General features: G+C 27.7%; 1 protein-coding gene across 1 annotated transcript in view; it reads right to left on the reverse strand.

Annotated features, from left to right (window-relative positions):
- LOC119601791 overlaps positions 1-6,715 on the reverse strand; it is a 163,700-nt gene extending 156,985 nt beyond the window's left edge. The window contains 2 exon segments of the mRNA XM_037952935.1: positions 5,526-6,171; positions 6,477-6,715. The gene's annotated coding sequence lies outside the window, so the exon portion shown is untranslated.
- Between the last annotated feature and the right edge of the window lie 3,640 nt (positions 6,716-10,355).

The raw sequence follows: 10,355 nt of genomic DNA on the forward strand, positions 1-10,355 counted from the left end.
TAGTAGCTAGCCAATGTTCGAAAATTCGAAATTAAATTCGAACATTCTTAAAAACCCGCTTAAAGTGCTAAATTTTTATGCTAAAACATATTTAAGCAAAATTTTACATTATAAATAGAAATTTGGAGCGCTTCGAGCAATTTTCGAAAATTCGAAATTAAGTTCGAAAATTTCGAACATTCCAAAAATCGGCTCAAATTGTTAAATTTTTATGTTAAAAACATATTTATTCAAAATTTGGTATTAAAGTTGAAAATTGGCGCGTTTTAAGCCATGTTCGAAAATTCGAAATTAAGTTTGAAAATTTCGAACATTCCAAAAATCGGCTCAAATTGTTAATTTTTTTTTTATTAAAAGATATTTAAATGAAATTATAGATACTAAACCCTAATTGACGCATTTTAAGCCATGTTTGAAAACTCGAAATTAAGTTCGAAATTTCGAACATTCTTAAAATCGGCTCAAATTGTAAAATTTTTATTATTTAAACCTAGTTAAGCTAAATTTTATGTTTTAAAACTAAATTTGGCCATTTTCAGCAATGTTCGAAAATTCGAAATTAAGTTCGAAAATTTCGAACATTCTAAAAATCGGCTCAAATTGTTATATTTTTAAATTAAAAACTTATTTATGCTAAATTTTGTATTATAACTTGAAATTGGCACATTTTAAGACATGTTCGAAAATTCGAAATTAAGTTCGAAAATTTCAAACATTCTAAAAATTGGCTCACATTGTTAAATTTTTGTGTTAAAAACATATTTAAACACAATTTTGTATTATAAATGAGAATTAGCTCATTTAAAGCCATGTTCGAAAATTCGAACTTAATTTCGAAATTCCAAAAAATGACTCAAATTGTTAAGTTTTAAATATTAAAATATATTAAAACTTAATTTAATGCTTTAAAACTATTTTAGATAATTTTAATCAATGTTCGAAAATTCGAAATTAATTTCAAAATTTTGTTTAAATTCAAACAGTTGTAAAATTCAATTTCGTGTCTATCTATCTATCTCTAAAGTGTTAAAGTATTAACATGGAAGAGACACCAAATAGTGTGACTTCACATTCACACTTTATGGAAATTTTCACTTTCGTTTTCATTTAATAATTTGTTGTGATTTTTTTTTTTGCAATTTGAAAAACTTTGTTCACACACACACACACATTGAGCTGTATGTTATAATAATTGTGTATGAGTAAGTATGAGTGTGAAACCAGTAACAATTGTCAGTAGTTTAAACTACTGACTCTGCTGCTGCCGCTATTTTCAATACAAAGAAAAAAAAAAACAAATAAAATTGTTGTTTTTATTTAAAATATAAACTATTTTCAGTTTCCTCTATTTGAACACAATAAACTTACTCACTCCTCATTCACTCAGTTTCACATGCATTTTGATTTAAACATTTTTATTAGTATTTGCACGCAAATTGGAAAACATGGAAATACATACAACAGAGGTCTAGCATTTTTGCAATGCCCTATAGTAAAATCTATAAAAAATTTGTTTTAAAGTATAAAAATTAGCTTTTAAATGTTTAAATCTTTAAAATTTTACAGTTTATGATAGTTTTGAGAATTTCGAAATTAAGTTCGAATTTTCGAAAATGGCCTACAATGAGCCAACATTAATTTAATATACAAAATTTAGCTTAAATATGTTTTTAACATTAAAATTTAACAATTTGAGTTGGTTTTTGGAATGTTCGAAAATTCGAAATTAAGTTCGAATGGCTTAAAATGAACCAATTTTCATTTAATATACAAAATTTGCCTTAAATATGTTATTAGCATTAAAATTTAACAATTTTAGCCGGTTTTTGGAATGTTCGAAATTTCGAATTTAATATCGAATTTTCGAAAAATACGTCAAATATTAGTTTATAATGAACAATTTTGCTTAAATATGTTTTTAGCATTAAAATTTAAAAATTTCAGCTAATATTTGGAATGTTTGAAATTTCGAACTTAATTTCGAATTTTCGAACATGGCTTAAAATAGTCTAATTTTAAAATTTAATACCAATTTAAAATTTAATTCGAACTTAATTTCGAATTTTTGAACTTTGACCAAAATGCGCCAAATTTCCATTTATAACGAAAAACTTTTCTTAATGTATTTTTAGCGTTAAAATTTAACATTTTAAGCCCATTTTTAGAATGTTCGAAATTTCGAACTTAATTTCGAATTTTCGAACTTGGCTTAAATGCTCCAAATTTGCATTTATAATAGAATATTTTGCTTAAATATGTTTTTAGCATTAAAATTTAACAATTTGAAGCAATTTTTGGAATCTTCGATTTTTCGAACTTAATTTCGAATTTTCGAACATGGCTTAAAATGCTTGAATTTTAGTTTAAAACATAAAATTTGGCTTTAATATGTTTGAATTAAACAAATTTTTCAGAAATTTTAATTAGAAAGAAGTTTTAGTTTTAAAGCTTTTTTTAAGCTTATTGAAGGAAGTCTATCTATTTGACCTCTTTAAGCTAAAATTTTCCCATGATCTAAAACTTACCCAATAAAATGTAAAACATATATCCTGTTTAATCAAAAAAAAAAACTATTTTTTCTAACATTTTATTAAATAATCCCTCTCTCTAACACTCTTTCATGGCAACAGCTGTTTGTTCAACAGGAGAAAAAAGCTTTTAGAGAGAAAAAAGCTTTTTTTTATAAAACAAATCAAAGAAGATTGAAGAAACTACTGCATAGAGTTAAAGAAAATTAATTTAATTAAATAAAAAAACAAAGTTGAGGAAAAAAGCTTTTTTGCAAGAAAAATTACAACAAAAGTACCACAAAATGTTAAGTAAAGAAAAAAACAACATAAGCAGAAAAATGCAACATGTTAAGTCATATTACAAAATCTTTACTCATACATTTAGACCTATAGAAAAAAAGTTAGACGGACAGACAGGCAGACTGATGTTAAGTCTGTCCCCCTGCTGTCAACTGTAGACATCATTGATTAAGAAAAACCAGTAACTATTGAGGGAAAATATTATAAAAAGGAAATTCATTTAAAGAAAATAAACAGCAAAAAACTTGCCAAGTTTAAAGCAACAAATATTTGTTTTATTTAACAAAATTTTATATCCAGTATTTGTTAAATAACAAATTTGTTTGTTAAAGTTTCTCTTTAATGAAAAGTTAAATTAATTTTTTTTTTTAATTTTAAACTTTATTTGATGTTTTAAAGTTAAATAAACCTAAAGATTTAAAAACCTTTACTAAAGTAAACAAATTTATTGCCAAAGAAAAGAACTATTCAAGGAGATTTTCCATTTACAATTCCATATAGGGAGGTCCTAAAACATTTCTTCTTTACCAGTAGTAAATAAAAATGTAAAAATTTTTATAAAATTTACCAAAAAATGCTTATTCAGCAAAAAAGTTTAATGAATTTTCAATATTTCTATTGCAACCATAAGATTTATATTAGATATTGCTATTCAGCTGTTAGAAAACTCAATTCAGCTAAAATTGTTTGTCATTTGAAAACATATTTTGATGCTAATGAACACAATTTTCCATTTAATCATTATTCAGCTAAGAAAAATTCTATTCAGCAAAAATTTTATTTACAATTTTAAAATTTTTCTTTAAGAAATACAAGAATTCTATTAGATATTGCTATTCAGCTGTTAGAAAAATCTATTCACCTAAAATAATTTGTCATTTGAAAACATATTTTGATGCTAATGAACACAATTTTTCATTTAATCATTATTCAGAAATGATTAAGAAAAATTCTATTCAGCAAAAATTTTATTTACAATTTTTAAATTTTTCTTTAAGATATAAAAGAAATCTATTAAATATTGCTATTCAGCTGTTAGAAAAATCAATTCAGCTAACATCTTTTAACATTTAAGGCCATAAATGTAGGTTAATTAACAATAAATTAATATTCAGCTAGAAAAAATTCTATTCAGCTAATATTTTACAAATAATTTTAAAATTTTTCTTTAAGAAATAGAAGAATTCCATTAGATATTGCTATTCAGCTGCTAAACTATCCATTCAGCTAATTTAACATTTAAGGCCATATTTTGTGGCTAATTAATAAATTTTACAGAAAATCTCTATTCAGCTAGAAAAAATTTCTATTCAGCTAAAATTTTCTTAATGATTTTATAATTTTTCTTCAAGACATATAAAATTTCTATAATATATTGTTATTCAGCTCATAAAATAAACAATTCAGCTGTCATTTTTTGTCATTTAGAGATATATTTTATATATAATTAACAAAATTTACTTTATTCAGCTAAGAAAAATTATATTCAACTAAAGTTTCATTAATGATTTTGCAATTTTTGCTAAGAAATACTGAAATTCTATTAGATATTGCTATTCAGCTGTTAGAAAAATCAATTCAGCTAACTGTTTTTTTCAAATTAAAGGTCATATTTTTAGGTAAATTCATAAAATTTTTAAACAAATCTTTATTCAGCTAAATAATTTTTAAAAGAAAACGTGTCTTTAAAAGAGACACATTTTCACTTCTTCTGTGCTACTTTTTCTATAGAAAATGTGTGTCTAAAAGCGACAGATTTTCTATAGAAAATATGTGTCTTAAAGCGACAGATTTTCTATAGAAAATATGTGTCTAAAAGCGACAGATTTTCTATAGAAAATATGTGTCTAAAAGCGACAGATTTTCTATAGAAAATGTGTGTCTAAAAGCGACAGATTTTCTATAGAAAATGTGTGTCTAAAAGCGACAGATTTTCTATAGAAAATGTGTGTCTAAAAGCGACAGATTTTCTATAGAAAATGTGTGTCTAAAAGCGATAGATTTTCTGTAGAAAATGTGTGTCTAAAAGCTAAAGTGTCTCTAAAGATGTCACTTTTTTATAGAAAAAAAGCGCGGCTTTTTTTATAAAAAAAGGGTATTTAAAAGCGTCACTTTTTCTATAGAAATAGAGTCTTTAGAAGTGTCGAAAAAGTGTCTTTAAATGCGTCACTTTTTCTATAGAAAAAATGTCCCTAAAAGCGTAACTTTTTCTATAGAAAAAGTGTCCCTAGAAGCGTAACTTTTTGTATAGAAAAAGTGTATCTAAAAGCGACACTTTTTCTATAGAAAAAGTATCTCTAAAGCATCACTTTTTGTATAGAAAAAGTGTCTCTAAAAGCGTCACTTTTCTATACAAAAGGTGACGCTAGAAGCTATACTTTTTTTTATTAAAATTAGTCTCTAAAATTATCACTTTTCCTATAGAAATTGTGTTTTTAAAAGCTTCTTCCTTTTCATAGAAAACGTGTCTCCTTTTCTATAGAAAAAGTGTCTCCAAAAGCGACACTTTTTTAAATTTTATATTTTTTTAAGATTTTCTAAAATTTTAAATTTTTGTTTATAATTTATTGTTAATAATTTTGTAATATCATTAAAAAAATTATTAATTAACTTTATTTTGTTGTTATTTTTAAACAAAAACATATTGCTTAATACTTAATATTTTTTATAAATTTTGAATAAATTAAAAACAAATTAAAAAAAATATATATTTACTTTTTCTTTTTATTTTCAGCAGTTGGTTGGTGTTAATGATGTTGAAAGACGCTGCTGATGGTGATGATGATGAAGTTGAACGGGTAAGTTGAAGAGTAGGGAGTTAAAACCTTAGTTGGTGTGGTCTTTCAGCAGCAACAACAATAATATTAAATTAAATTATTACAACAATTTTAACAGAAAAAAAATAAAACATTTAAGGTTTTTAAAAAGTTGTGGGGAATTTTTAGAGGTTTTTTTTCTCAAACACGCAACACTTTTTTTTGGAAAATTTTTTTAAAATTAAATATTTTTATTATTTGAACACAATTATTATTTCTTACAAAATTTGTTAATAATTTTTTTATTTTTAATTTAAATTTTAAATATTTTAAAATTTTAAATTTTCAATATTTTTTTCCGATTAAATTTCCCCCAAAAAAATAGTTAATTTTGTTTAAACCGTTTTAGGGAGCGCATTTAACTTCTGGCCAAGTTAAGAACACTCTTACGATTAAACGCGTTTTTAACAGAATGCAATTATTTAAAAGCGTTTTTAAACACTTCCAGCTTATTAAAAATGTAAAGAATTTTTTTTTATAAATTTTTTACAAGATCATCAAAAACATTTTATTTAAATTAAATCCACAAACTCAGCGAAATTGAGCTGAAATGTTAACAAAAAAAAAAAATATTTTCAACAGAAAACACAATGAAATTTTTATAAAATTTTTTCTCTTTTTATTTTCTTAAACATTTAGCAGCCTCAGCTGCAATTTTACATTATTTTTGTTTTGTTTCAATATTTTTCATAATTTTTGTTAATTTTTTTTCTTTTTAAAGGTGATTCACTTTAATTAATTGAGTTGTTTTTTTCTTAAATTTGCACTAAACACTCAGATTACGTATTAAACAGTTATTTAAGCTTAAATCTTTCATAAGTTTTTTTTTAAGATTTTCTTAAAAAACTACCATTTGCTTAAAACAATTTTCATTTCTTTTCGAAACTTTTCTTCTTTATAACATTTTTTCCAACCGTTTTCACAAAAAAATCACAGTTGTTTTCTAACGTTTTATTCAATTCTTCTAATTTCTTTGTTTATTTCTTCAATTTTTTTTCTTTTCAAAAACGACCCTTAAAGCCCCACAAAAAAAATTTCGATTTTTGTGGCCGTCTGCCTAAAGTTATCGGCTCACACTAAAGTTACTGTTGGTTTCGTTTCAAGCAACAACCTCAACAACTAACTACTTACCACCACCAGCACCACCACTATTAACGCTACCACTACTTCTGTCTACAAACATTTTGACGGCAGCAAAAATCTCTGTATTCGTATCAAAAAAACGTTAAAAAGAAGTAAAATATTATAAAATACAACAACAGCATTAATAACAACAAAACCTCAACACCACAATAATAATAACAACAATTTACCATAGTATTATAGCACACTAACGTGACCAACTATTAAACAAATAGCAAAAGCTTTTGAAATTCGAAAAAAACTATAATTCAAACTAGAGTTTAAAAATCCGGCCAGCTTTGTTTTTTTAAAGAAAAAGTTTATGGAAGTTGTTAATTATCAAAAGCTCTTCTTTACACTATCAACAAAGTTTCACAAAGCTTAATTGAAATCTCTATTACTAGTTCAGTTCTAGTTCAGTTCTAGTTCAGTTCTAGTTCAATTCCAGTTCAATTCTAGTTCAGTTTTAGTTCAGTTCTAGTTCAGTTCTAGTTCAGTTCTAGTTCAATTCCAGTTCAATTCTAGTTCAGTTTTAGTTCAGTTCTAGTTCAGTTCTAGTTCAGTTCTAGTTCAGTTCTAGTTCAGTTCTAGTTCAGTTCTAGTTCAGTTCTAGTTCAGTTCTAGTTCAGTTCTAGTTCAGTTCTAGTTCAGTTCTAGTTCAGTTCTAGTTCAGTTCTAGTTCAGTTCTAGTTCAGTTCTAGTTCAGTTCTAGTTCAGTTCAGTTCTAGCTCAAATCTAGTTCAGTTCTAGTTTAGTTTTAATTCAGTTCTATCCCAAATCTAGTTCATTTCTAGTTCAGTTCTAGTTCAGTTCTAGTTCAGTTCAAGTTCAGTTCAAGTTCAGTTCTTGTTCAGTTCTAGTTCAGTTCTAGTTCAGTTCTAGTTCAGTTCTCATTTAGTTCTTCAGTTCAGTTCAGTTCTAGTTCAGTCTAGTTCAGTTCTAGTTCAGTTCTAGTTCAGTTCTAGTTCAGTTCTAGTTCAGTTCTAGTTCAGTTCTAGTTCAGTTCTAGTTCAGTTCTAGTTCAGTTCTAGTTCAGTTCTAGTTCAGTTCTAGTTCAGTTCTAGTTCAGTTCTAGTTCAGTTCTAGTTCAGTTCTAGTTCAGTTCAGTTCTAGTTCAGTTCTAGTTCAGTTCTAGTTCAGTTCTAGTTCAGTTCTAGTTCAGTTCTAGTTCAGTTCTAGTTCAGTTCTAGTTCAGTTCTAGTTCAGTTCTAGTTCAGTTCTAGTTCAGTTCTAGTTCAGTTCTAGTTCAGTTCTAGTTCAGTTCTAGTTCAGTTCTAGTTCAGTTCTAGTTCAGTTCTAGTTCAGTTCTAGTTCAGTTCTAGTTCAGTTCTAGTTCAGTTCTAGTTCAGTTCTAGTTCAGTTCTAGTTCAGTTCTAGTTCAGTTCTAGTTCAGTTCTAGTTCAGTTCTAGTTCAGTTCTAGTTCAGTTCTAGTTCAGTTCTAGTTCAGTTCTAGTTCAGTTCTAGTTCAGTTTCTAGTTCAGTTTAGTAGTTCAGTTCTAGTTCAGTTCTAGTTCAGTTCTAGTTCAGTTCTAGTTCAGTTCTAGTTCAGTTCTAGTTCAGTTCTAGTTCAGTTCTAGTTCAGTTCTAGTTCAGTTCTAGTTCAGTTCTAGTTCAGTTCTAGTTCAGTTAATTATCAAAAGCTCTTCTTTACATTATCAACAAATTTTAACAAAGCTTTAAAAAGCTAGTTCAGTTTTAGTTCAGTTCTAGTTCAGTTCTAGTTCAGTTCTAGTTCAGTTCTAGTTCAGTTCTAGTTCAGTTCTAGTTCAGTTCTAGTTCAGTTCTAGTTCAGTTCTAGTTCAGTTCTAGTTCAGTTCTAGTTCAGTTCTAGTTCAGTTCTAGTTCAGTTCTAGTTCAGTTCTAGTTCAGTTCTAGTTCAGTTCAGTTCTAGTTCAGTTCTAGTTCAGTTCTAGTTCAGTTCTCGTTCAGTTCAGTTCTGGTTCAGTTCTAGTTCAGTTCTAGTTCAGTTCTAGTTCAGTTCTAGTTCAGTTCTAGTTCAGTTCTAGTTCAGTTCTAGTTCAGTTCTAGTTCAGTTCTAGTTCAGTTCTAGTTCAGTTCTAGTTCAGTTCTAGTTCAGTTCTAGTTCAGTTCTAGTTCAGTTCTAGTTCAGTTCTAATTCTGTTTTAGTTCAGTTCTAGTTCAGTTCTATTTCAGTTTTAGTTCAGTTCTAGTTCAGGTCTAGTTCAGTTCTAGTTCAGTTCTAGTTCAGTTCTAGTTCAGTTCTAGTTCAGTTCTAGTTCAGTTCTAGTTCAGTTCTAGTTCAGTTCTAGTTCAGTTCTAGTTCAGTTCTAGTTCAGTTCTAGTTCAGTTCTAGTTCAGTTCTAGTTCAATTCTAGTTCAGTTCTAGTTCAGTTCTAGTTCAGTTCTAGTTCAGTTCTAGTTCAGTTCTAGTTCAGTTCTAGTTTAGTTCTAGTTCAGTTCTAGTTCAGTTCTAGTTCAGTTCTGGTTCAGTTCTAGTTCAGTTCTAGTTCAGTTCAGTTCTAGCTCAAATCTAGTTCAGTTCTAGTTTAGTTCTAGTTCAGTTCAGTTCTAGCTCAAATCTAGTTCAGTTCTAGTTTAGTTCTAGTTCAGTTTTAATTCAGTTCTATCCCAAATCTAGTTCATTTCTAGTTCAATTCTTGGTCAGTTGTAGTTGTAGTTCAGTTCTAGTTCACTTTTAGCTCAAATCTAGTTCAGTTTTAGTTTAGTTCTAGTTCAGCTTTAATTCAGTTCTCTCCCAAATCTAGTTCATTTCCAGTTCAGTTCTAGTTCAGTTCTAGTTCGGTTCTTGTTCAGTTCTTGTTTCAGTTCTAGTTCAGTTCTAGTTCAGTTCTAGTTCAGTTCTAGTTCAGTTCTAGTTCAGTTCTAGTTCAGTTCTAGTTCAGTTCTAGTTCAGTTCTAGTTCAGTTCTAGTTCAGTTCTAGTTCAGTTCTAGTTCAGTTCTAGTTCAGTTCTAGTTCAGTTCTAGTTCAGTTCTAGTTCAGTTCTAGTTCAGTTCTAGTTCAGTTCTAGTTCAGTTCTAGTTCAGTTCTAGTTCAGTTCTAGTTCAGTTCTAGTTCAGTTCTAGTTCAGTTCTAGTTCAGTTCTAGTTCAGTTCTAGTTCAGTTCTAGTTCAGTTCTAGTTCAGTTTCTAGTTCAGTTCTAGTTCAGTTCTAGTTCAGTTCTAGTTCAGTTCTAGTTCAGTTCTAGTTCAGTTCTAGTCAGTTCTAGTTCAGTTCTAGTTCAGTTCTAGTTCAGTTCTAGTTCAGTTCTAGTTCAGTTCTAGTTCAGTTCAGTTCTAGTTCAGTTCTAGTTCAGTTCTAGGTCAGTTGCTAGTTCAGTTCTAGTTCAGTTCTAGTTCAGTTCTAGTTCAGTTCTAGTTCAGTTCTAGTTCAGTCTAGTTCATTTCTAGTTCAGTTTCTAGTTCAGTTCTAGTTCAGTTCTAGTTCAGTTCTAGTTCAGTTCTAGTTCAGTTCTAGTTCAGTTCTAGTTCAGTTCTAGTTCAGTTCTAGTTCAGTTCTAGTTCAGTTCTAGTTCAGTGCTAGTTCAGTTCTAGTTCAGTTCTAGTTCTAGTTCAGTTCTAATTCAGTTCTAGTCAGTTCTAGTTCAGTTCTAGTTCAGTTCTAGTTCAGTTCTAGTTCAGTTCTA

Source organism: Lucilia sericata, unplaced genomic scaffold, assembly GCF_015586225.1.
Source record: "Lucilia sericata isolate MDLA Ls3-8-SP2 unplaced genomic scaffold, ASM1558622v1 Contig000191F_arrow, whole genome shotgun sequence".
NCBI classification, from domain to species: domain Eukaryota; kingdom Metazoa; phylum Arthropoda; class Insecta; order Diptera; family Calliphoridae; genus Lucilia; species Lucilia sericata.